This window comes from Chiloscyllium plagiosum, unplaced genomic scaffold (assembly GCF_037043375.1).
Source record: "Chiloscyllium plagiosum isolate Xiang-an unplaced genomic scaffold, Cpla_swu_hap1 HiC_scaffold_2, whole genome shotgun sequence".
Classification (NCBI taxonomy): Eukaryota; Metazoa; Chordata; class Chondrichthyes; order Orectolobiformes; family Hemiscylliidae; genus Chiloscyllium; species Chiloscyllium plagiosum.
Window position 1 is genome coordinate 45,661,224 of NW_028270140.1, and position 27,963 is coordinate 45,689,186.

The 27,963-nt window shown below is 41.4% G+C and overlaps 1 long non-coding RNA gene across 4 annotated transcripts in view; it reads left to right on the forward strand.

Annotated features, from left to right (window-relative positions):
* The window catches only part of LOC148151878 (uncharacterized), a 64,841-nt gene extending 39,806 nt beyond the window's left edge, over positions 1-25,035 (forward strand). For 3 of the 4 annotated variants that reach the window (XR_015760157.1, XR_015760156.1, XR_015760161.1), the window contains 2 exons: positions 17,736-17,820; positions 21,838-25,035. This is a non-coding gene — a long non-coding RNA (uncharacterized LOC148151878). Of the gene's footprint in view, positions 1-16,931; positions 16,997-17,735; positions 17,821-21,837 lie in introns of those variants that run through there. The other variant, XR_015760162.1, reaches the window with a different exon arrangement.
* The last annotated feature ends 2,928 nt before the right edge of the window (positions 25,036-27,963 follow it).

Consider the following 27,963-nt stretch of genomic DNA (forward strand, 5'->3'; position numbering starts at 1 on the left):
TCTAAATTTTTGCTTTGAAATCAGAGTCTCTCATTCCATTTGTGTAGAACAATATATAGGCTCAAAGATGTAATCTACATAATTTTATTAGTGACATTTTGCAAACATCTCTGCTGCGGCACAGCTGCTGGAACAACATTTTTCAGCAAGTGGAGACCCTCTTCGAATCTTGAGAATTAAACCACTTAGAAGAGAAAATGGCTTTGTGTCATTACCCTCAGTCTCAGAGACAAACTCGTTAAATTCATCAGCTAATTGATCATACTGGCTGGAGCCATTGTCAATAGGTTCTTGTTTGTGATCCAACTAAAACCGTTGAATCCCAAAGTTCTCCAATGTGCTTTGAGCCTTCCCATTGCCAACTTACTGATGTAGTCATATTCATTGATTGATCACATAAAATCTGAAACAGAGATACGACTCCACCTGTGAACACTGAGTATGGTTGAGATTGACCATGTTCTTTTATCCCTCTGTCAGAGCTGCACTCTCTTGCTCCCTATATCAGAAAATAGGGTGTTGTGATCCTAACACTACACATGCAATTGCTCAGACAGAACACTTCACATCTCCAGTAAACCATTTAAATGTGTTGAGTTAAGAAACCAATGACCTGTCTTCCATTGCAAGCAGCACATAACTGTCTCAGTTATATATTTGCAGTTTCCATTTCATGTCATTATGTGAGACTAGAACATTCATATCAGTAAGATTTTACCCAGTTTTCTTTGAATTCAACAGCCATCAAATCACCCACGTCACAAATCAAACATTTACCAAGCACTACCCACCAGGGGCAAATCAAAAATATCAAAAGGAAATAGTAGAGGGTAAGGGAGAGTGTTAAATCAAAATGACGTTTTTGAAGAAAATCATGCACTCCAAACACTTCTAAATGCATCCAGAGGGTTTGCCCATTCTAACAACTGTTTAAGCCTTTTATCCAGCTTCGGCCAATTAGCCAATATAGTTTATAAAACATCTGAGAGTTTCTGTTTTTCTAACCTGCAGGATGAATGAACTAATCCTGCGTCCCAACGGGCAAGCTCACTTGAGGAGATGGAGAATTCCGACCTGGCAGAGCTGACTCATAACTAGTGCCCAGTCATGGCTTCTAGTTAATGGCTGTTCATTTTGTAATGTTCCGATATATTTCTAAGGAAAATTTGCTGTTTGTGTAAGACACACTGCGCACATCACTGAAGTAAACCGGTTCTCAAGGGACATATCAATTCCTAAAATTTCCCAAGACTCTCCTTTAAAGACAATGGAGAAGAGGACCTTGTACTGACCTTCTCTCCCTCTCATGTTCCTCACTTACCCTGCTGTGAAGACATCAGTCTCTGTCCCTCTTCCCCTGCTGTTGGGACAATCCTACTCTGATAGCATTGTGAGTTTTATTCAACTCTCCCAGTGCAGGTAGAGGGGCACTCAAGATCAACATTATCCTTTCCCATTGTCCCCAGAGGGTGTTTCTGTGCTGTATTTTGTGAGTAATTCTATGCAACATGGAAAAGTGAAACATTGGCCAGGTTTTAATACCAAGGGAGTAGCCCTGCCTGCTGTATGGACAGTTGGGATTAAGCCCAACTTTGCCGGTTTAGGAAGGGTGTCTTGTCGAGATTATGGTTGCCATGGACTGGTGAAGCAGAAACTATGACTCAAACATTCTTGGGAACTTAGATACGTTTCTTTTTACCTTATTTTGGTGATTTATGTATTGCCTTGTCTCCCAAACTGGCATGTGTGACTGATATGCCCAACTCAAGATTTGGATGCATCTTGGTGAGGTTGTCAGTGAACAGGAAATTTTGACCAGAAATATACAGATCATAGCATCAAGAGACATTGCAAAATTGGCACAGGAATTCGCCATTCATTCCATTGTGTAAGCTTCACTATCCAGTACAATCAGAGCCAATCATAACACCTTTCATTAATACTATCCTTAAACTCCATATAATTTCACCTACTTTCAGTTTAAAACTGTTTCTTCCTTATTCAGTTACCAATGTGAGTCTCTCACAGATGGGCGCTGATTTTGTTTATCATGTGGTTATGATGCTGTCAGTAGTGGGTCGTGAAATAGCTTTAGCAAGCAGATTTAAGTAAAATCCCAAAGCGTTTTCTTCTTATTTCAGGAGCAAGCGAGTAACTAGTGAAAGGATTGGTCCACCAAACGATAATGAAGGAATTGCTGTGTGCCGAACCTGAGAGAATGGGTGAGATTCTGAATGAGTACTTTGCATCAGTGTTCACTGAGGAGATGAACATGATGAATCTTGAGATTAGAGATCAAAGTTTGATTCGTCTGGATCGCGTTGGCATAAGTAGGGAAGATGTGTTGGGTATGCTAGAGGTTATTAAGGTGGACAAATCCCCAGACCCGAATGGGGCTTAGGAAGGCGAGAGATGAAATAGCTGGGGTCCAGACAGATATCTTTGTGGCATCCTGAAATACAGGTGATGAGCTGGAGGACTGGAAGGTTGCTCATGTTGTCCCTCTGTACAACAAGTGATGTCGGGATATTTAGGGTAACTACAGACCAATGAGCCTGACGTCAGTGGTGGGGAAGTTGCTGGAGAGGGTACTGAGAGATAAGATCTATTTATATTTAGAAAAGAATGAGCTTATCAGTGATATACAACATGGTTTTGTGCGGGGGAGATGGTGCTTTACCAACTTAAGAGAGTTCTTCGAGGAAGTGACCAAGTTGTTAGATGAAGGAAGGACTGTTGATATCATATACATGGACTTTAGTAAGGCATTTGATAAGGTTCCCCATTGCTGACGAATGGAGAAAGTGATGTCACATTGTGTGCAGGGTGTTCTAGCTGGGTGGCTAAAGAACTGGTTGAGCAACAGGAGACAGAGAGTAGTCGTTGAAGGGAATTTCTCGAAATGGTGAAAGGTGACCAGTGGTGTTCCACAGGGATCAATATTGGGGCCACTGTTGTTTGTAATATATATAAATGATCCAGAAGAGGGCATTGTTGGTATAATCAGCAAGTTTGCAGATGACACAAAGATTGGTGGAGTAGCAGAAAGCATAGGGCACTGTCAGAGAATACAGGAGGATATAGATAGCCTAGACAGTTGTGCAGAAAAGTGGCAGATGGCTTTCAATCCAGACAAATGTGAGGTGATGCATTTAGGCAAGTCTCATTCTCGAGCGATTTATACAATGAATGGAAGAGCCTTGGGAAAAGTTGATGGGCAGAGAGATCTGGGAGTGCAGGTCTATTGTACCCTAAAGGTTGCTGCACAGGTGGATAGAGTGGTCAAGAAGGCATATAGTATGCTTGCCTTCATTGGACGGGTATTGAGTATAAGAGCTGGCAAGTCATGTTAAAATTGTACAAGACATTGGTTCGGCCACATTTAGAGTACTGTGTACAGTTCTGGTCGCCACATTACCAAAAGGATGTGGACACTTTGGAGATAGTGCAGTGAAGGTTTATGAGGATGTTGCCTGGTACGGAAGGTGCTAGCTATGAAGAGAGGTTGAGTAGTTTAGGTTTATTTTCACTAGAAAAAAGGAGATTGAGGGGGGACCTGATTGAGGTTTACAAAATCATGAAGGGTACAGACAGGGTGGATAGAGACAAGCTTTCTCCGAGGACGAGGGATTCTATAACGAGAGGTCATGCACCAAGGTGAGAGGTGGAATGTTTAAGGGGGATACATGTGGCAAGTACTTCACGCAGAGGGTGGTGGGCATTTGGAACGCGTTGCCAGCAGAGGTGGTAGAGGCAGGTACGGTAGATTCATTTAAGATGCGCCTGGACAGATGCATGCGTAGGTGGGGAGCAGATACTAATGCTTAGGAATTGACTGACAGGTTTAGACAGTACATTTGGATCGGCTCAGGCTTGAAGTGCCAAAGGGCCTGTTCCTGGGTTGTAAATTTTCTTTGTTCTTTGTTCTTTGAATCAACTCTTCATTGGCAACAAGCCAGGAGGATCAATCAAAATAATCTGATTAGTTTATAGAGAGAATGAATTATTTCCTGCACTGTGCATCAATGACATCATCTACTCACTACAAACTAACAATCATAGTGGCATCACTCAGCACAAATAGGTGAATGTACTGATAAGGGTTAGTAAACAATTATGAACGAATGAAGGGGAACCCAGTTTTACTGAATATAGCGAGCTGGTCCGAAGGAATATAGCGAGGCTACAAACCAATATCTCACACAGTTCAATCATTTTTGTTTCTAAGATCTGTGATGTGGGTTTTTGATGAGCAGAAGGTTTCTTCTCAGGAACAGAAATCTATTTGCCTTTCTTTTCCAATTGAATGTTGCTGAGGCCAATTAATGTTCCACTTCCTCACTGAGTTTAACTAACAGGTTTGACTGAAAATGTTAAAAATTCATTTTTTGGCATTGTCGGCTCAATGTTCAGAGTTCAATGATTATTACTGCATCTGAGATAGAAGCTTGTTTTCTCTGGATCACAATAAGGAGGGAGTTTGTGTTGGGTAGGCAAAAGGTTATTAAGGTGGACAAATCCGCAAGATCGGATGGGACGTATCCCAGGTTGCTGTGGGAGACAAGGGAGCAAATAGCTGGGGTACTGACAAATATCTTTGTAGCATCTGTAAACACAGGTGAAGTGTCGGTGGTCTGGAGAGCTGCTCATTTTGTCCCCCTGTACAAGAAGGGTGTAGGGAAATTTCAGGTAACTACAGACCAGTGAGCTGGCATCAGTGGTGAGAAAGTTGCTGGAGAAGGTACTGAGGGATAAAATCTATTTATATCTGGAAAAGTATGTGCTTATCAGAGATAGACAACATGGTTTTGTGCGGGCGGGATCATGCCTTACCAAATTTATACAGTTGTTTGAGGAAGTGACCAAGTTGATAGATGAAAGAAGGGCTGTAGATGTCATTAACATGGACTTTACTGAGGTGATTGATAAGCTTCCCACAGTAAACTAAGAGAGAAATTGAAGTCACATGGTGTGCAGGATGTACTAGCTAATTGGATAAAGAACTGGTTGAGCAACAGGAGACAGAGAGTAGTAGATGAATGGAATTTCTCAAAATGGAGAAAGGTGTCCAGTGCTGTTCCCGAGGAGTCAGTGTTGGGGCCACTGTTGTTTTTGATATACCTAAATGATCTGTAAGAGGGCATTGTTGGTCTGATCAGTAAGACTTTGATAGGGCTGCATTGAGAATACTGTATACAGTTCTGGTCGCCACATTATCAAAAGGATGTGGATGATTTGGAGAGGGTGCAGAGAAGGTTTATGAGGATGTTGCCTGGTATGGAAGGTGCTAGCTACGAAGAGAGGTTAAGTAAGTTAGGATTGTTTTCATTAGAGAAAAGAAAATTGAGTGAGGACCTGATTGAGGTCTACAAAATCATGAAGGGTATAGACAGGGTGGATAGAGATAATTTTTTTTTCCTGAGTGAGGTATTTAATAACGAGAGGAAAGGCTTTCAAGGTGAGAGGTGAAAAGTATAAGGGGCAAACACGTGGTGAGTAAAAAGGCTGGTCGGTGACTGGAACTAGTTGCCAGCAGAGGTCATCTGGAGGCAGGCACGAGAGATTCAATTAAGATGCGTCTGAACAGATGCATGCGTAGGTGTGGAGCTGAAGTATACAGATGCTTAGGAAGTGGGCGATATGTTTAAACAGTGGATTTGGATTGGCTCAGGCTTGGTGGGCCGTTCAGTCTGTTCCTGGACTGTAAATTTTCTTTGTTCTTCGTTCTTTGTAAACATTTGTTATAAATTCTGTGTCCTGCGATCTTATACTCCACAATCACCTGATGAAGGAGTAGTGCTCTGAAAGCTAGTGCTTGCAAATAAACCTGTTGGACTATAACCTGGTGTTGTGTGATTTTTAACTTTGTACACCCCAGTCCAACACCAGCACCTCCAAATCATGACTGTCGAATGAAAAGATTAAGCAAAATTGGTCAGTATTCTCTTGAATTTTGAGTTTTGATTTCAGTGAAACATACCAGACACTTCAAGGAAGAGACAGGGTAGAAGCAGGTAATATGCTTCCACTGGCTGTGGAAGCTAGAACTGGGGAGAAAATTTAAAAATAGGGCAAAGCCAATTCGGTTTGATAAAAGAAGAAATTGTTTTACTCAGTGAGTTGTGAACCTTTCGAATTCTCTACCACAGAGGGCTGTGGAAGCTCAGTCTTTGAATGTGTTTAAGATACGGATTGATAGAGTTCTGATTATCAGTGGCATATCGGGTTTTGGAATGGAGAAAATAAAAGTTATTGAGGTGTTCGATGATTGTATTCAACAGCAGAAAGTTTTGATGAGCTGAATGGGCTCCTATTGTTCCAATGTGAGAACAGTATGGTTGACTCCCAGCAGTCCTTTGAAATGGCCCAGTAAACCTTCCATTAGCATCACCATTGGTGATTCTTGCTGGCCTTCTCAATGATGCCCTAAATCCCATGGACGGAAAGAAAATATGCTGGCGTGTTACACAAAGCACAATAGTGGTTGTGGGTGACATTGTACGTCCTGTCTTTCTGGTTCTGGGTCACTCGTTGTGTTCCTGTACAAAGAACAGGAGGAATAGTACACTACATTACTTTACAACTAGTGCTGACTGCAATCATGTGGAACTTTGAAGAACATGGTGTTTTTTTGCTCAGCTGAGAAAAACATTTGGAATCGGTACAGGTGCCATTTGTCTCCCTCCCTCGTCCAGTTGCAGGCATTATTGCCTTTGATTATTCTATATAATGATCATTACATAAAACTGACTTGTTAACAAAACTAATAGGTAAACGGGAAATTGATATAAAGCTGTTTAAGGGACATAAAGCAGTCTTATTTTATGAACATTTGCTTCTTGAACTGGCTGGAAGTTTATTGTGCTCCCCAGGGGCTATATCACAAAATACAGTTCATTTGAGATGTGTTAAATCCTGAACTTACAGGGTTTATTTGCAATGTTTGCTAAAGATCCGAAATGCAAAGATGTTGTGAGCAATGAGGAGGTTAGTAATATAATCCAGGTGTGAGAGAGTTGTACACTGTGCAGACACTTGGAAGGTGAGTTTAATGTCCAAGAAATAGCCTTAGGTACACCTAATGAATCAACAAAATACAGTCCATTTGAATTAGTTTTTGAACATGAGGTGAGAGAACCATTGAAACCAATTCAGGAGAAATTGGTGAGTCAGAGTTGAGAGCCCACACTTTTAAAATCTGTGTCAAAGTTTAGGGCAAGATTGAATAGAGCGGATGAGTTGGCGAGACAGCATTTAAAAGTAGCACATCCAATGATGAAACAGGAAGCAAACAAACCAAAAATGTACATATTCGCTTAACACGTACAGATTAACTCTCAGTATCACTTTTAGTAGAAGATGAACCATGAAAACCCAGGATTACGGGCCTTGTCCAATCAAAAAGAGATTGAATGAGGTGAACTATTTCATGAGATTATCAGACAGAAATATATTTCACAGAATGTGTCACATGAATATGCAGGAAGGTTACTAGGAGACTGTGAGGTCTACAAACGCTGGAGATCAGAGTTGAGAGTGTGTTGTGGGAAAAGCACAGCAGGTCAGGCAATATCCGAGGAGCAGGAAAATCAAAGTTTCTGGCCAGAACCCATCATCAGGAATGAGGCTGGGAGCCAGGCTGATTCGGATGCTGCCTGACCTGCTGTGCTTTCCAGGCACACATGCTCAAAAGGTACATTGATAATGAAGGAAAGCAAAAGGGGAGTGTGTTACTGTTAACAACACTGAGTGAAGAACCAAGTTAAGAGGATTCTGAATTGGACTTTCCTCTCATTAAATTGGACAATGAGGAGGTTTTTATAAATTGGAATAAATTATTGAGTGACCTTCTGAAGGAAAATCAAAATGACCTGAATGAGTTTTTGCAATCATGTGGGGAGTTACGTGGGAATAAGATGGAAAGTACTAATCTAATTATGCATGATGTAGATGTAGGAAATGTGGTTTCAATTAGGCATCACCCTCACAGACCTCACCTTTCAAAGTTGTCAGACATTCAAAAAGAGATTGAATGCCTGCTCAAAGACAATGCAATCAAAGTGAGATGCAGTGAATGAAGCTCCTCCAGAGTGATGCTGACAAAACCAGGAAGTACCCAATGATTATGTGTGTACTATCGCAAATCTTTGCAGTTACCAAATCTGATTCATATCCTATTCCGTATGTGTAAGAATGCATTGAGAAGGTGAGAAAAGTAACTCACATTTCAGCATTGGACTTACTCAGAGGATACTGGCAGGTACATTTAGCCAAAAGAGCGAAGGAAATTTCAGCTTTCGTGACACCTGCCGGGTTGTACCAGTTGAAAGTCCACTCATTTGGTATGAAAAATGCATCAGTCCCATTGCAAAGACGAACCAATGAAGTAATTTCAGAATTCCCCAATTTTGTAGTGTACATTGGTGACCTGGTGAGTTTTACTCACACATGGTAAGTACTTTTAGAGCATCTGTCAGAATTATTCAATGGTTAAGAATGAGTTCACAAAAGTCCAAGTCAGGTTCATGGCCATGTTATTGAATGTGGACATATGGCCCCAGAGGATGTGAAAACAAGTGTTATTGGGGAGTATCCCATGGCATCGATAAAGAGGGAAATACTACGATTCTTGAGAGTGAGTGGTTTATATTGGAAGTTTGTACCAAATTTTAGGAACATGGTTGCACCACTGACTGACTTGTTGAAGAAGTGCAGAAAAGAACAATGGATGACAAAATGTCAGAAGGCATTTGACAGCCTGAAAGCTGTGTTAGCAACACTTAATTATGCAAAGCCACTTAAGGTTGCTATAGATGTGCGTGATGTGGGTGCCAGTGCTATACTCTTGAAAGAAGATGACAAGAAGGTAGAAAAACATATCGGCTGTTTTTTTTACAGAAAATTACAGAAATATTCCATGATTAAGAAAGAGACTTTGAGCTTGGTGTTGGCATTGCAAGAATTCAATATTTATAATACCAGTAATATGGTTGAGACAATTGTATATACTGATCATAACCCTTTAATGTTTTTGGAGATATTTAAGGAAATAAATTCCAGACTGTTTGCGGAGTCCTTAATATTACAGCCATTCAATTTGAAATTTATACACGTGGCAGGATGAGTGAGTGTATTTGCTGATGTGTTGTTACACCTTTGATGAAGGAAGATGGAGGTGGGATAAAACTGGACTGAACGAAACTGTAGTAGTGATGTTTGCATGCTTAGAGTCAACATAATGTATATGTATACAGTGTGCTATCAGAGGTTTATAAAAATGAAACAAAATCTTTGTACATTGATGGTTCATTTTTTTTAACGGGGCAGGAATGATGATACTGTGGCTTTATGAGGTGTATTTTGTTCTGGTTTGTTTTTGAAGAGTGGTTTCAAACAGAGGTGTTGAGCTGTTTATTTGAATCGACACAGTAAACAGCTTGATTTCATTTGGTTTATCATTGCCACATGTACCTAGGTGTAGTGAAAACATTTGCATGTCGTACAGGCAGTTCATAACATATAAATACCATAGAGTGATTGAACAGAGAGAGGAATACAAAGTTATGGCTGGAAAGAAGGTGCACAAAAAGCAAGATCGACATTAGATTTGAAATTTGAGAGGTCCATTCAGAAGTGTGATAACAGTAGCAAAGAAGCTGAATTGGCTGCAGCTAAGCTCTATTGAAGAGCGTGCACTCCTCCTTGCTTTCTGAAGTCGATGATTGGCTCTTCAGTTTTGCTGACTTTGAGGGAGAAATTGTTATCTTAATACCATGCAACCAAGCACTCTATCTCTTTCCTGTATTTTGTCTCGTCATTGTTTGATATGCAGCTATTTTCCCTGGAGCATTGGAGGCTCATGGGTAACTGTATAGAAGATTTTAAAATAATGAGGTGCACAGCTGGAGTGAAAAGCCAAGGACTTTTCCCCAGGTTAAGAGCATTCAAAACTAAAAGGCATAGCTTTAAGGTGAGGGGCAGAATGGTTTAAAAGAGAACTTACGGACAACTTCTTCATGCAGAGGGTGGTCCTCGCATGGAATGAGCTGCCAGAGGAAGTGGTGGGGGCTGATACAATTACAACATTTAAAAAACATCAGGATGGGTATATGAATGGAAAGGGTTTAGAAAGATATGGCCCAAATGCTGGCAAATGGGACTAGATTACTTTAGGATATCTGGACAAGTTGAACCAAAGTGTCTATTTCTGTAGTTTAGAACTCCATGACTATATAACTCTAAATACAACTTGAGCCAGGCAAAATCAGTTGACAATCCACAAGTCGTTTTGCAGCTCTATAAAACTTTAGTTCAGGCATGTTTGGAATGTTGTGCACAGTTCTGGTCGCAACACTACAAGAAGGATGTGGAGACTTTGGAGACGTTACAGAAACGGTTTGGCAAATGTTGCCTTGTATAGAAGGCATTAACTGTGAGGAGAGATTGGAAAAAAAACTTTGATTTGATTTAATTTGAATACCCGAGGATGAGGAATGAACTGATTGAAGTCTAACCAATTAAATGAGGCATGGATAGTCAGAGCCTTTTTTCTGAGAGTAGAAATATCAATGACTAGGGTATGTAGGTTCAGGTTAAAGGGGAACGAGTTTAAAGGAGATGTGAGAGGAATGATTTTAACACAGAGGGTGGTAAGTGCCTCAAATGTGCTTCCAGAGGTGGTGGTGGAGCTGGACACAATAGCAAAGTTGATGAGACATCTTGACATACATATGCACTAGGTGGGAATTGAGGGATATGGACCATAAAGAAGAAAGGTCTTTTAGATCAGAAATGCATCATGTGTCTGCACAATCTTGGTGAAGGACCTGTTCCAGTGCTGTACCTTTCTTTGTTCTCTGGTGGTATCATGCTAAAGCCAATGGATGAGAAATTTAGAGGCTCCAGACTAATGTCCTGAGGGCAAGTTCAAATTCTACCACAATACTGTTAGAATTTCAGTGAGATGAATAAAAACAACATCTGGAATATAATCTTCTAAGTCCCTAAGCAAAATGGGCTATGTTTTGGATTTATAGTAAAAAAATCAGGCGAGAAGTCTCGTGAGGACTATCATAACATCAGGAACAACTCACAACTCACTTTACCACCCTCTTTTTGGGGGTGGTAAAGTTCCTTACTAGGCAGTGGTGAGTTGCCAACAAAGCAGGATTCTAGCTTACTAACAGTACAAATCACCTTGTTAATATTCAGCTTCCTACCTTACCGAATGTGCCAAATAAGCTAGACATCAAGAAATCTAAACATGGAAATTAGATTGGATTCCTGGTGACCTTTGCAAACTGTGAGGAGTTTCCATGTTGGCACAATCCATGGCCTCCAGCTGCACACACCTCACATCCACAGATATTGGCATCTGACATTTGCCAAACCAACATGATCAAACATGACCATCATGGCACTTCCCTGATACACTGGCAGGGTGCTTTGGAATCCAGACTTGAATTCCAGGGTGCACTTGCAACTAGCATTGAAAGGTTGCAGTGCGAACACTTTGTGCTCACAGACACACAGGTTGGACAAGGCTGCATATCAGCGCTACTCACTTGCTGTCTTCATGCTCACTTAGCATCTACCCAATATTCGCAGCATTCTTGCTGTGCCTTGCTGTGCCAAGTTGTTTGCGTGTTGCCATTCCAGTCAGGGCCTGAAGCCATCATGTTTTTTTTTTGCAAAGACAAAAGGACACACCTTATCATTAAAGATTAGTCCAGGAGGTGGGGTAGTGAGGAGGTGACATAAAGTCATAGAATCATAGAGTTGTACAGCATGGAAACAGACCCTTCAGTTCAACTTATCAATGTCAAACCAGATATTCTAAATTAATCCAGTCCCATTCTCAGTGTTAGGCCCATATTCCTCCAAACACTTTTGGTTCATGTAACCATCCAGATGCCTTTTAAATGTTGCAGTTTTATCAGCCTCCAACACTTTCTCGGGCAACTTGTTCCATATGTGCACTCCACTCTCTGTGTGAAAAGTTGCCACTTAGGTTCCTTTTAAATCTTTCCCCTTTCAACCTAAACCTCTGCCCTCTTGTTTTGGACTCCACTACCTGAGGAAAGGACCTCGGCTGTTCACCTTATCCATTCCAGCTCAAGATTTTATAAACTTCTAGTAGGTCACATCTCAGCCTTTGATGCTCCAGGGAAAATAACCCGAGCCTATTCAACCTCCTCCTACAGCTGAAACCTCCAACCCTGGCAAAATCCTTGTAAATCTTTTCTGAACCTTTTCAAGTTTCACACCTTCTTTCCTATAGAAGGGAGACCAGAATTGAACACAGTTTTCCAAACGTGGCCCAACCAATGTGCTGCACAGCTAAAACATAACTTTCCAATTCCTATACTCAATGCACTGACTAATATAGGCAAGCATACCAAGTGCCTTCTTCATCATCCTATCGACCTGTGACTCTATTTTCAAGGAACTATGAATCTGCACTCCAAGGTCTCTTTATGAATTGCACACTGAGACCTCAACATTTATCTGTCGGGGGTTCCAATACTGGTAGTTATGGAGAAATGGTTCCAGACAGTTGAGGGGTTTGGCCATACTCGCTATCCACTTGGTTCTCTTACGGTCAGGAGATATATCCAACTAAAGTCGGAGAGTGGACAACAGTCAGTGCTGTAGCTCCAGAACAAGCTGTCAGTGGAATCGTGTTTTGTTATGTGGGGTCTCACAAAGACTGCAGTCAAGTCCAGATCAGTCATATCTATGTTCTGCTCTGCAAATTTGTTCTGGACACCAGGAAAAGCAATCCTGCTCTGTTCCAGCTGAACAGAACAGTTCAGCTGCTGATTTTTCAGGAGGGTGCAAAGGGCAGCTGTCTCAAGGTTTGGAGGATCTGCTGCATGTTTCACTTTGTGGAGGAGAGTGTGCAGCTTTCATTCACAGTGTGTGTCATCACTGACTCTTCTGAGACCAAATAACTTTTCTGCAATTTATGTTCATAACAGAGGTCATTTCCAGCAGGAGTTTCATGCCCAGCTACTGTTGGGAAGCTGGACACTGTGATTACCTTCCTAAAAAAGTGAAAATGGATACAAGAGGATCAGGGATGATGGCAAGCCCAGGAGCAGCAGCAGGCTTACATGAAGGACCAGAAGTATCCATCTTAGGCAGACACAGTGGGTTGCACAGGAGGCCCAGTGTTTACTGACCCTGACTTCATTTTCTGGGGGCATGTGAAATATAGTGCTGACACTGGCTCTGTGTGTCCTCGGATGTTGAGAAGGAACTCTGCTGGATGCAGGAATGGGACCTGAGATCTGATGGAAAGGAAGGTTATCCTCTCCCAGGTGGCTGCAAAACTGACAGCACCTGCAATTTCGATGTGACTGGCTCCTTCCAAGGAGTGACAGGTCACTTGTGTGGAATCTCTCAGTCATGCACTCACAAATGCATCAGCACATTGATCACTGCCATCTGCGTATGGTCACACTGATTCATGTAGTTTATCAATTAGAGTGAGGAAGTGGTGTGTGCGTACGCGCGCGCGTGTGTTTGTGTGTGATTGTGTGTGTTTGTGTGCGTGATTGTGTGTGTGTGAGAGAGAGAGACAGAGAGAGGTGGAGAGAAAGATGGAAATGATATGTGTGTGAAGAGCTGGAACAGGAAGTTAGAGATCAGACATCTCTCTGTGATATATCAATGATTCCACGATGGACACCAAATGTAATTTTTCTAAGTTTGAGGAAGACAAACAACTTGGTGAGATGTTGGGTGTGAGGAAAATTCAAAGCAGCTTCAATGGATTTGCACAGGCTTCGGAGTGGGAACATTGAAGATGAAAAATAATAAGCACAAATTGAGTTTATCCAATTTGGCAAAAGGTAAAGATGTGTAGAGTTTTTCAAAAATAGTCAGAGATTAGAAAATGTAGATATACAAAGGGACCTTAATCTACTTGAGCGTCGACGTTTCGGGCATAAGCCCTTCTTCAGGAAAGAAGAAGGGCTTATGCCCGAAATGTCGATTCTCCTGTTCCTTGGATGCTGCCTGAACTGCTGCGCTTTTCCAGCAACACATTTTCAGCTCTGATCTCCAGCATCTGCAGCCCTCACTTTCTCCTCGACCTTAATCTACTTCTCAATAAATCACTGAAGGCTAACGTGAAGGTGTGGAAGGCTAGTGATATTTGGAGAGCTCATGGTATTTAATTTTGTTACAAGAGGAATTGAGTAGAAGAGCAGCAAAGTCATGCTCAATTGTGCAAAACCATGGTTGAACTTTGTGCAGTTTTGATCGCTTTGCCTGAGCTCACTGTTATTGTCACTGGTGGAGAGTGACAAATATTCACCAGATCCCTGCTGAGGATGGTGGAAGAGTCCAATGAGGAGAGATTGAGCAAATAGGCTGTGTATTCTCTGATGTTCCAAATATTGAGAAGTTACCTCGATGAAACCTACAAAATATTTAAAGCGATAGCAAGATAAATGTCAGTAAGATATTTCCTCTGGTTGGGGAGATTACAACTCGGAGAATATAATTTCATAAGAAGGAAGAAGCAATTGAAGACAGAAATAAAGATAAATTGTTGGGATTTTGAAGTCATAATGTGGATAAAGCTATTGAACTGAATGATTAGCGATGACTACACTGCAAGATGAATAAGGAGCAATGGGCTGAATGGCCATCTCCTGCTCTAATGCTGCCGTATCCATTAACATCGTGATCTGCATATTTCTGGTGAATATTTCCTGTTCACGAACAGCTTCACAAAATGGCATCCAGAACTTGAACTGGGAAAATCAGACCAGATGCCATGTTGAAGGCAAGATGGCAGCTAAGTCAAAAGAAAATGATCTGAATTTTGAATTAATTTCTCCTGAGATGGTTCACTAAATGGTGAAAATACACACTGTTGAAAGAAAAACTGAATGTGATATGTCATTTTTCATGAAAGAGACATTTTGTAAGTATGACTTTATGAAATGAACCAATACAAATCCATTGATGTTTTTAAATTTTTTACCATTGCTATGTTTCTACAAGTCATTGACATCAACAGTACTCAATTCATTTTAATAGCATCTACAGAAGACATTTTACAAATGTACGGCTCTCGTCAGCACCCATTGTGGGAATTTGAGGGCGAGATCATTAAATTGTGATGGATTTTTCATTCACTGTGGATTAGAAAATCCTACAGGGTCTGTTGATCTCTGTGCCCTGATTCCCAAAATTAGCTGCTGCAAGATGAAATCTTGTCAGAAATCAGAAATCCAGATTCATAAAGTGTAACTTTTTACTTTAAAAAGAGACTGAATCTGATTCCATGTGTGTAGAATATTCTACAAACACAACGATCCAGTCAACATCATTGTATTTAGCAACAGTGAGTATCAAGTATTCCTCTCACGGTACAGCTGCTTGCACAACATTGAGAAAGGAGTTGTCTTTTTGTCTTGGATATTGGAAGACCAGCTGGCATTGTGTTGTCTGTCTCAATCTCAGAGACAAACTGGTTAGTAACATCATCTAACTGCTCATGCTGTTGCGAAACGGAGTCAAACAGCGCCATTTCAGCATCCACCAACATTCTTTGAGACTTCTTCATCTCCTTCTCCAGGAATGGGATATAATCTTTGACATCCATTAAAGAATCTGAAACAGAGAGAGAACTCAATCTGTGTACACTGAGGATTATTGGGATTGATTGTTGTTTCTTTCCTCCCTCTGTCACTGCTGCACTCTTTATACCCGATAATGAGATTTTGTGACTTTTTTACAGCACTTGTGACTGTTCAGACATAAGACTTCACATCTCCAAAAAACAATTTGAATGTTGAACTCAATGCAGAAAGCAATGACACAGTCTTCCGCAAACAGCAACAAAATGTGAAAAATCTGTCAACTATTTACAATTCTGGGTCTCTGCGGTGAAACTTGTCATACATTGATAAATGTCAAATATGGTCAAAATGTAATTCATTAAACATATACTCTGCCCCCAGTAGTGACCCCATCGCCTGACATTAAGCCAATTCTACCACTTGCTGTACCCAGAGTTACTTGCCACTATTTGGATATTCCATTATGCACCATCATCCCTGGCACCAATGTTATCCTTAAAAAGCCATTTACATCTGAACAGGAACCATCAGCCTGGAGCTGCCCTGCATGGTCACTAATATTTGCCCCAAAAATGGAAGAGGTGGGAAACTAGTTTTGAGGACAGGAAACTGGGGGTCCTGGTGGGTGGGGTGATGCAGAGGAATGTCGTACTCTTCTCCCAGTTTGACAGTCAAGGCCATGACACCAGATCCTGCCAATTGGTCTGAGGTTGCCCCCTTCCCACCAGGTCAATGTTGACTCAATTGTCTCCAGTTATGCCTGGCAGTATAGGAAGAATGACTTTCTCTGATCATCCAGGCTAAGAGACAAATCTTCTCTCTGTGCTTCTATTTTTCTATCTCTGCCTCTGCACACACCATCCATCAAGGTGTTTGTTCTATGATCTTCACCATTGCTTGTAATATCTTCTCTCACTCACTCTCACCCACCTCGACACCTTTAATCCTGCATTACCTCTGCACTGACCCCTCACTTGCTCATGGCAACTCACCACTTTTGCCCAGATACACCAGTACCAACAGCTATGCCACCCACTTTTACCTCAGTCAATTTCCCCACTTCCTCTCAATCCAGGGGAAAAGAGCTCACAATCGGGCAGAATGAGCCAAGGCAGGCTCTGGGCTGCCCAACATATGGCCCCTCACCCCTTAAAGAAAGGATTCATGATCCTTATTGTTTCAAATACCTGACTGACCATTCTTAATCCTCTAGATGTGTATTGGACATTGCCCTTGACTTACTGTGTCACCACTCCTGACTGAAGGCTGTCTCCCTTGACTGAGTTCTACGAACAAACATTACTCATTTCCTGGCTTTGAGTTTGCACCACACAGCAAGGCAAGACAGAAGTCTTGGATGCTTGGGAACTCTAACTCAGGAGACAAAATGCAAAAAGGTAAGGCAAGGCAAAATAGGGAGTATAAGCATCCAGCATGATCCAAACCGTGAGCTGGATGCCTGTCGCTGTGCGCAGGTGGCCTAACACCAACACTGCATAGTTAGTTTCCAGTGTCCCCTGAGATGCATTAGTGAACCATGAATCATCCAACAAGTGGATTAATGATGCCATGAGAGTTCTCTTAGGGTGGCAGCTATTGGATGCAAGTATCTGTGGATGAGGTTGCGCGTGGATGCTGCCCTGGAGCATTTGCTGAGACGGAGTTGCCAAGTGTTCAAGATGGCTGCCCAGAGGAGCGTGCAGTAAGCTGGAGTTACCAAGAATCCACTCATAGTTTCTCATTGGGAATAGTCAATGTCTAGTTTCCTCATATTGGGTAGTGAGCTGTGAATTACTGAAATTAAATTCAGTGTGAATGAGACTATTAATAATGTAATAATCCTGGTTACTAAACCTCTCACCACTGCTTAGCGAGAACCTTATCTTTATACGCATAACTTAGCCAGATGCCTTAATGTTGAGCAAGGCTTCATCGATTATCCCAGATTTCCCATCACAGCCCATGTCATTCAGACACATATGAAAATCTCCCAATATCATTGTGTTTGACTGGGACATTCACATCAGATAGCGTTTATCCAGTCTTACAATTGATTACACATTCTGTATTTCAATTCTGGTCAATGGCTAATACAATTGAAGATATTCTTAATCTTTCTGTTTTTCAAACCTGCAGGGCAATGATCTGATCTTGTGCCACAACCGGGAGCTCACTTGAGGGATGGATTCAGAGTTCCAACATGGTAGAGCTGATTCATCAAGTAATGCTACTGTCATGGCTTGTAGTTAATGGCTGTTCATTCTGCAATGTCCTAATGTACTTTAAATTAAAACTTTTTGAATGTGTAAAATTCACCCCTTACACCATGGGAGTGAAAAAACTTTTGAAGGAAATGCTGTTAAGTGGAGGCTTTTAGTCCCTTTCAAACAGAATGTTTCATACGTAATCACTTGGGGAGTAACAGCCCACATTCTCTCTCTGCAACCCTAGGGTATGAGACCAGATTCCTCCTGACTGCAGTTACATTTTTCAGATCAACTAAATAGACAGTGAACCTTCACAACTTAGCAGAGCTGGATTTAATCTCAGCATTCTATACAGTGGGCAGGACCACTATCATGGCATTAAATACGAGACAATGCTTCACTTCTCTATGCTGCATAGAAGTACAGAAGGTACAGCACAGAAACGGTCAGTAATTAAAGCTGCCCGTTGGTGAGGCTAATGTTTAAGTTGAGCATGCCGCCTTCCTCGACTGCAAGAGGATAGTTGCAAAGTCCCAATACCATCATAGTGGGTCTGTCAACACAGCAGGGGATAAGGTGACAGAGACTGACTCCTTCACAGGAGGCTGAGTGACAGCTCCATTGAGGGAAAAATGTTCAGTGCCCACTCCTTTATTGTGGACCTCAGTGACTTCACAAGACAACCATGGGAAATGGACTAAATTGTGTTCAATGTGAAAGGAAAATTCTGCTCTCTTGTAAGACAGGCTCATTATCAACTAGAGTCACTGAATAACGTCAGGAACAGAAATCTACTGATTTATTTGCCTTCCTTTTCCAACTGAAGGTTGCTGAGGCCAATTAATGTTCCACTTACTCACTGAGTTTAACTAACAGGTTTGACTGAAAATGTTAAAAATTCATTTTTTGGCATTGTAGGCTCAGACACTGTTCAGAGTTCAATGATTATTACTGCATCTGGGCTAATAGCATGGAATGTAATACTCACCGAGCTCAAAGCTACGTGACAAATGAGTACTCGCGCAGACTTTGAGTAACTCTCTCTTTAATTCACGACCACAGAGACTTGTGAACACATGATCATATGAATAGGGGCCAACCCGCTATCCCTCCTGCAAATCATGGGAAGCATTCAGAAAAGGAAATCTGAGAAAAAAACCTTCTGCTCATCAAAACCCCACGTCACAGATTTTATGAACAAAAATGATTGAACTGTGTGAGATATTGGTTTGTAGCCTCGCTATATTCCTTTGGACCAGCTCGCTATATTCAGTAAAACTGGGTTCCCCTTCATTCGTTCATAATTGTTTACTAACCCTTATCAGTACATTGACCTATTTGTGCTGAGTGATGCCACTATGATTGTTAGTTTGTAGTGAGTAGATGATGTCATTGAGCTTTGCACAGTGCAGGAAATAATTCATTCTTTCTATATACTAATCAGATTATTTTGATTGATCCTCCTGGCTTGTTGCCAATGAAGAGTTGATTCAAAGAACAAAGAACAAAGAAAATTTACAACCCAGGAACAGGCCCTTCGGCACTTCAAGCCTGAGCCGATCCAAATGTACTGTCTAAACCTGTCGGTCAATTCCTAAGCATTAGTATCCCTCTGCTCCCCACCTACTCATGCATCTGTCCAGACGCATCTTAAATGAATCTACCGTACCTGCCTCTACCACCTCTGCTGGCAACGCGTTCCAAACGCCCACCACCCTCTGTGTGAAGTACTTGCCACGTGTATCCCCCTTAAACATTCCACCTCTCACCTTGGTGCATGACCTCTCGTTATTGAATCCCTCATCCTCGGAAAAAGCTTGTCTCTATCCAGCCTGTCTATCCCCTTCATGATTTTGTAAATCTCAATCAGGTCCCCCCTCAATCTCCTTTTTTATAGTGAAAATAAACCTAAACTACTCAACCTCTCTCCATAGCTGGCAACATCCTCGTAAACCTTCACTGCACTATCTCCAAAGCGTCCACATCTTTTTGGTAATGTGGCGACCAGAACTGTACACAGTATTCTAAATGCGGCCGAACCAATGTCTTGTACAATTTTAACATGACTTGCCAGCTCTTATACTCAATACCCGTCCAATGAAGGCAAGCATACTATATGCCTTCTTGACCACTCTATCCAGCTGTGCAGCAACCTTTAGGGTACAATAGACCTGCACTCCCAGATCTCTCTGCCCATCAACATTTCCCAAGGCTCTTCCATTCATTGTATAATTCACTCTAGAAGGAGACTTGCCTAAATGCATCACTTCACATTTGCCTGGTTTGAAAGCCATCTGCCACTTTCCTGCCCAACTCTCCACTCTATCTATATCCTCCTGTATTCTCTGACAGTCCCCTATGCTTTCTGCTACTCCACCAATCTTTGTGTCATCTGCAAACTTGCTAATTATACCAACAATGCCCTCTTCTAGATCATTTATATATGTTACAAACAACAGTGGCCCCAATATTGATCCCTGTGGAACACCACTGGTCACCTTTCTCCATTTCGAGAAATTCTCTTCAACGACTACTCTCTGTCTCCTATTGCTCAACCAGTTCTTTAGCCACCTAGCTAGAACACACTGCACACAATGTGACATCACTTTCTCCATTCATCTGCAATGGGAAATCTTGTCAAACGCCTTACTAAAGTCCATGTATATCATATCAACAGTCCTTCCTTCATCTAACAACTTGGTCACTTCCTCGAAGAACTCTTTTAAGTTCTCCCCCGCACAAAACCATTTTGCATTTCACTAATAAGCTCATTCTTTTCTAAATATAAATAGATCTTATCTCTCAGTACCCTCTCCAACAACTTCCCCACCACTGACGTCAGGCTCATTGGTCTGTAGTTACCCGGAATATCCCGACAACCCTTGTTGTACAGAGGGACAACATGAGCAACCTTCCAGTCCTCCAGCTCATCACCTGTATTTCAGGATGCCACAAAGATATCTGTCAGGACCCCAGCTATTTCATCTCTCGCCTTCCTAAGCAACCGGGGATAGATCCCATTCAGGTCTGGGGATTTGTCCACCTTAATAACCTCTAGCATACCCAACACATCTTCCCTACTTATGCCAACGCGATCCAGACGAATCAAACTTTGATCTCTAATCTCAAGATTCATCATGTTCATCTCCTCAGTAAACACTGATGCAAAGTACTCATTCAGAATCTCACCCATTCTCTCAGGTTCGGCACACAGCAATTCCTTCATTATCGTTTGGTGGACCAATCCTTTCTCTAGTTACCCGCTTGCTCCTGAAATAAGAATAAAATGCTTTGGGATTTTCCTTAATTCTGATTGCTAAAGCTATTTCACGACCCACTACTATCGTGGCGCATGAAACTGACAGCATCATAACCACATGATAAACAAAATCAGCGCCCATCTGTGAGAGATTCACATTGGTAATTGAATAAGGAAGAAACAGTTTTAAACTGAGAGTAGATGAAATTATATGGAGTTTAAGGATAGTATTAATGAAAGGTGTTATGATTGGCTCTGATTGTACTGGATAGTGAAGCTTACACAATGGAATGAATGGTGAATTCCTGTGCCAATTTTGCAATGTCTCTTGATGCTGTGATCTGTATATTTCTGGTCAAAATTTCCTGTTCACTGACAACCTCACCAAGATGCCTCCAGATCTTGAGTTGGGCATATCAGTCACACATGCCAGTTAGGGAGACAAGGCAATATATAAATCACCAAAATAAGGTAAAAAGAAATGTATCTAAGTTCCCAAGAATTATTGAGTCATAGAGTCATACAGCACAGAAACAGACCCTTCTGTTTCACCAGTCCATGGCGACCATAATCCCGAAAATAAACTAGTCCCACTTGTCTGTGCTTGGCCCGTTGTCCCTTCAAACATTTCTTTATCATGTACTTATCCAAATTTCTTTTAAACGCTGTAACTGTACCCACATTCACCACTTCCTCTGGAAGTTCATTCCACACATAAACCTTCCTCTGAGTAAAAGAGTATTTTTAAATTACTTTTACCATTGCTTTCTAGATGCCCTCAACATGGACACTACTAAAATTATTTACTATTGTCAACATTTTAAGAAGTTGTTCTCAGAATCAATGCTCACTGTAGCAATTTGAGAACCAGAAGATCAAACTGCAGAGATTCTCAGTCATCATGAGTTGGAAAATCCCAGGCGATCTGCTGACCTCTCAGTCCTGATTCTGAAAATTAGCTGCTCCAAGGTGAAGGTTCTTATCATGAGTCTGAAATCATAAAAACTAAATTTTTGCTTTGAAATCAGAGTTTCTCATTCCATTTGTGAAGAACAATATATCGGCTCAAAGATGTAATCTACATAATTTTATTAGTGACATTTTGCAAACATCTCTGCTGCGGCACAGCTGCTGGAACAACATTTTTCATCAAGTGGAGTCCCTCTTCGAATCTTGAGAATTAAACCACTTAGAAGAGAAATTGGCTTTGTGTCGTTACCCTCAGTCTCAGAGACAAACTCGTTAAATGCATCAGCTAATTGATCATACTGGCTGGAGCCATTGTCAAGAGGTTCTTGTTTGTGATCCAACTAAAACTGCTGAATCCCAAAGTTCTCCAATGTTCTTTGAGCCTTCCCATATCCATCTTGCTGATGTAATCATATTCATTGCCTGATCACATAAGATCTGAAACAGAAAGGGCAGTGTTTGTCACTGGCCACCCGGGTGTTTTCCTATCTTCCTGGTGGTGGAAATTGAATAAAGATTTGTGCACATTGTGTCTTTCACTGTGTCTCACACCTGCGCACACACACCATGGGTGCTGGGGATAAAATAAGCACTAAAAAAAAAGAAAAAAAAGAAAAAGAGAAAAAAAAAAGAAAAAAAAAGCACTGAAACAGAGATAGAACTATACCTGTGGACACTGAGTATGGTTGAGATTGACCATATTCTTTAATCCCACGATCAGAGCTGCACTCTCTTGCTCCCTATATCAGAAAATAGGGTGTTGTGATCCTAACACGACACATGCAATTGCTCAGACAGAACACTTCACATCTCCAGTAAACCATTTGAATGTGTTGAGTTCGGAAACCAATGACCTGTCTTCCATTGCAAGCAGCACATAACTGTCTCAGTCATATATTTGCATTTTCAATTTCATGTCATTATGTGAGACTGGAACAATCATATCAGTAAGATTTTACCCTGTTTTCTTTGAATTCAACAGCCATCAAATCACCCACGTCACAAATCAAACATTTACCAAGCACTACCCACCAGGGGCAAATCAAAAATATCAAAAGGAAATGGTAGAGGGTAAGGGAGAGTGTTAAATCAAAATGACGTTTTTGGAGAAGATAATGCACTTCAACCACTTCGAAATGCATCCAGAGAGTTTGCCCATTCTTACAACTGTTTAAGCCTTTTATCCAGCTTCGGCCAATTAGCCAATATAGTTTATAAAACATCTGAGAGTTTCTGTTTTTCTAACCTGCAGGATGAATGAACTAATCCTGCGTCCCAACGGGCAAGCTCACTTGAGGAGATGGAGAATTCCGACCTGGCAGAGCTGACTCATAACTAGTGCCCAGTCATGGCTTCGAGTTAATGGCTGTTCATTTTGTAATGCCCTGATATATTTTAAATTAAAACTTGCTGTTTGTGTGAGACACACTGCACACATCACTGAAGTAAACCGGTTCTCAAGGGACATATCAGGCAACAAAAGCTTTCCATCACTATTCAAACAGAATTATATAATGATTGGGGCAGTGACAGCCCACATTCCCTCCACACACTCACCCTGTCAAACATACATCTTTGAATGAAAGAAAAGAAGTGCTAAGTTGAAATTGATCTACAATTGGCCTCTGGAACCTTTTCAAAATGTGGCTGGTAAATTAATAAGTGTCTGCTCCAAGATATTGTCCAGTGAATCCTGTTGAATGTGAGCTTGTGCACATCTCAAATGTACATCTGATCAGAATCTCTGCATCCACCCAATTCCTACAATTTCCCAGGACTCTCTCCTTTAAAGACAATGGAGAAGAGGACCTTGTACTGACCTTCTCTCCCTCTCATGTTCCTCACTTACCCTGCTGTGAAGACATCAGTCTCTGTCCCTCTTCCCCTGCTGTTGGGACAATCCTACTCTGATAGCATTGTGAGTTTTATTCAACTCTCCCAGTGCAGGTAGAGGGGCACTCAAGATCAACATTATCCTTTCCCATTGTCCCCATTGAGTGTTTCTGTGCTGTATTTTGTGAGTAATTTTGTGTGAAACATTGGCCAGGTTTTAATACCAAGGGAGTAGCCCTGCCCGCTGTATGGAAAGTTGGGATTAAGTCCAACTTTGCCAGGTTAGGAAGGGTGGCTTGTAGTTTACACAAAAACAGAAATTGCTGAAGAAGTTCAGCAGGTCTGGCAGCATTTGTGGATAGAAAACAGAGTTAATGTTTCAAGTCCAGTGATCCTTGTGCTGAAGAAAGGTCACTGGATCCTAAAAGTTAACTCAGCTGTCTTTCCAAAAATGCAGCTGAATTTGCTGAGTTTCTCTAGCAATTTCTGTTTTGGTTTCAACCTTCAGTCTGTGTAATTCTTTGTTTTATTTTCGTGACATTTGATTTATCAGACTGGAAAAGTATCACTCTTTAAGAGGAATCTCTTTTTCCAAGGTTCCTGAGGCCAATTGCATATTGAATTCAATTTTGCACCGACTTAAGCCTTTTCTTGATTTCATGATGTATTTGTGACCATCCTTAATTACCTTTGAGTTGAGGGTACAGAGCCACCTTCGTGAGTCACTGCAACTTATATAATCATTCAGAATACGGTTGTTACGCACGTTTCATAATTTTGACAAATACGTGATGGAACCATGATGTGGTTCCTAGTCAGGATGCTCTGCAGAACGAAAGGCAACTTGCAGGTGATGGTTCTTTCCAGGTTCCCTTTGTCCTTCCACATGATATTGGCTGTGTTTTTTGGAACATGCTGGTGGTATATGCTTCTGTGACTGTGCATTGGTATTGGAGGTTTAATGTTGAAAGTGTTGAATAGTCTTCTGTAATCTTCAGGCCGGGCAATTTGAATCCAGATTGACTAACTTTGCCAGCCAGAATTGCATAAATCTCTTTTTTGTCCAGTATATTGTCTTTGGAATCCAAATGTCTTTGCTTTTCGACATTTTCCACATATTTAAGTACTAGTAGACATGAGTAATTTGGAAATAAATTTGATCACTGTCTATGTTTTCTGATCAACCTGTTCAGAGATATCATTACATTCCTCAGGAGAACGTGTAAATTCAAACCTATCCTCTCAGTTCAGAAGTAGGCACATTACCGCTGTGTCATAAGAGCTGGCTGATGGAGCCATAATTGATTAAGGAGAGCCCATGGTTAGAGCACATATAGACTTTGAGAAGTCTTTTGAATAAATCTCCCACAATAATAATTTCAGCACAAGGGATAGGAAAGAATGTACTGGCATGGATTAATGATCATTTAACAGATAGAAAACAAGGAATAGGAATAAAAGGGTCTGGCTGTGATTAGCACTTGAGCTCCAGGTGTTCACAATACTGTGGGCGGCACGGTGGCACAGTGGTTAGCATTGTTGCTTCACAGCACCAGAGACCCAGGTTCAATTGCCACCTCAGGTGACTGACTGTGTGGAGTTTGCACATTCTCCCCGTGTCTGCATGGGTTTCCTCCGGGTGCTCTGGTTTCCTCCCACAGTCCAAAAATGTGCAGGTTAGGTGAATTGGCCATGTTAAGTTGCCTGTAGTGTTAGGTGAAGGGGTAAAAGAAGGGTTGCACTTCGGCAGGTCGGTGTGGACTTGTTGGGCCGAAGGGCCTGTGTCCACACTGTAAGTAATCTAATCTAAACTACTCTAATACACCTCAAGATTTAGAGGTAGGTACCAAATGTAATATTTCCAAATTTGTGGATAATACAAAACGAAGTAGCAATGTATGTTGTGAGGAAAATTTGAAGTGGCTTCAGAAGGATTTGGAGAAGCTTAATGAACAGGCAAGAAAATGACAGAGGGATTGTCATATGTAAACATTTGTGGTTACCCAGTTTGGGAGGAGAACCAAATCAACAGAATATTTTCCAAATGGTAAGCAGCTAGAAATTGTAACTGTAAGAGAGGATCCAGGTATTCTTGATCATCAGTCACTGAAAGGTAATATGCAAATGCAGAAAGCTATCGGAAAGTGAATGGAACTTTAATGAAAGCTAATGAATCCTGTGCTATGCTCCTCTTTCAGTAAAAGACAATGTTCCATTAAGTTTCACTGAAAGAAGAGCGGTGTACAGGATTATTGAAGTCTTGTTTCAATTGTATAGTACCTTGGTTAGACAGTGCCTGGAGTATGGTGTGCAGTTCTGATCTCCGTAACTCACTAAATATTGGTACGATGTAAGGGCACCAGGCGTGTTCCCAGAATGGTAGAGCTGCCCAATGAAGTTAAAAATCACACAACATCAGGTTATAGTCCAACAGATTTATTTGGAAGCACAAGTTTCGGAGTGCTGCTCCTTCATGAGGTGGACGTTGAGTAGAAGATCATAAGACACAGAATTTAGTGCAAACGTTTACAGTGTGATGTAACTGAAATTATATATTGAATATATAATTCAATACAAAATTTCAATAAATGATTTCAGTTACATTTTGGATAGTGCTGGGGGAGATGGCTCACCAGAGGAGGAGAGCAGTTGCCAGGATCATGGCACCGTGGTGGGCACTGCGGTTCAGAAGGGTGGGAAAAAGACTCGTAGGGCCATAGTCACAGGGGAATCTATTGTAAAGAGAGCAAATGGGTGGTTCTGTGGCTGAAAAAGAGACTCTCGGATGGTATGTTGTCTCCCAAGTGCTCGAGTCAGAGGTGTCACCGATCGGCTGCAGAGCATTCTGAAACGGGAGAGTGAACGGCCAGTTGTCGTGGTGCATATAGACACCAACGATGTAAGTACAAAATGAGATAAGGTCCTGAAAGCAGAATTCAGGAAGCTGGGAGAGCAGTTAAAGAGGAGGACCTCAAAGGCAGTGATCTCAGGATTGCTACCAGTGCCACGTGCTAGTCAGGGTAGAAATGAAAGAATAGGCAGGATGAACACATGGCTTGAGAGATGGTGTAGGAGGGAGGGGTTCGGATTTGTGGGACATTGGGATCGGTTCAGGGGATGGTGGGATTATTATAAATTGGACGGTCCATACCTGAACCAGACTGGAACTAATGTCCTTGGGGGAGTGTTTGCAACTGCTGTTGACGAGGTTTTAAACTAATGTGGAAGGGGACTGGGAACCAGAAGAGAAGACAAGTAGACTGGGGAGAAAATTTAAAAACAGGGCAAAGCCAATTAGGGGTTTGGAAAAAGAAGAAATTATTTTACTCAGTGGGTTGTGAACCTTTCAAATTCTCTACCACAGAGGGCTGTGTCTTTGAGTGTGTTTAAGATATGGATTGATAGAGTTCTGATTATCAGTGGCATATCAGGTTTTGGAATGGAGTGAATAAAAGTTATTGAAGTGTTCAATGATTGTATTCAATAGCAGGGCAGGTTTGATGAGCTGAATGGACTACTATTGTTCCTATGTGAGAACAGTATGGTTGATGCCCAGCAGTCCTTTGAAATGGCCCAATAAACCTTCCATTAGCATCACCATCAGTGATTATTGCTGGCCTTCTCAATGATGCCCTAAATCCCATGCATGGAAAGAAAACATGCTGGACTGTAACACAAAGCACAATGGTGGTTGTGGGTGACATGGTACGTCCTGTCTTTTTAGTTCTGGTTCACTCATTGTGATCCTGTACTGAGAACAGGAGGAATAGTACACTACATTACTTTACAACTAGTGCTGAATGCAATCATGTGAAGCTTTGAAGAACATGGTGTTTGTTGCTCATCAGATCAAAACATTTGGATTTGCTACAGGTGCCATTTGTCTCCCTCCCTCGTCCAGTTGCAGGCATTATTGCCTTTGATCATTCTATGTAAAGATCATTACAAAAACTGACTAGTTAACAACAGTAAAAGGTAAAGGGGAATTTGATATAAAACTGTTAAGGGACATAAAGCAGAGATCAGTTGTGAACGTTTGCTTCTTGAACTGGCTGGAAGTTTATTTTACTCCCTGGGGCTATGTCACAACAAACAG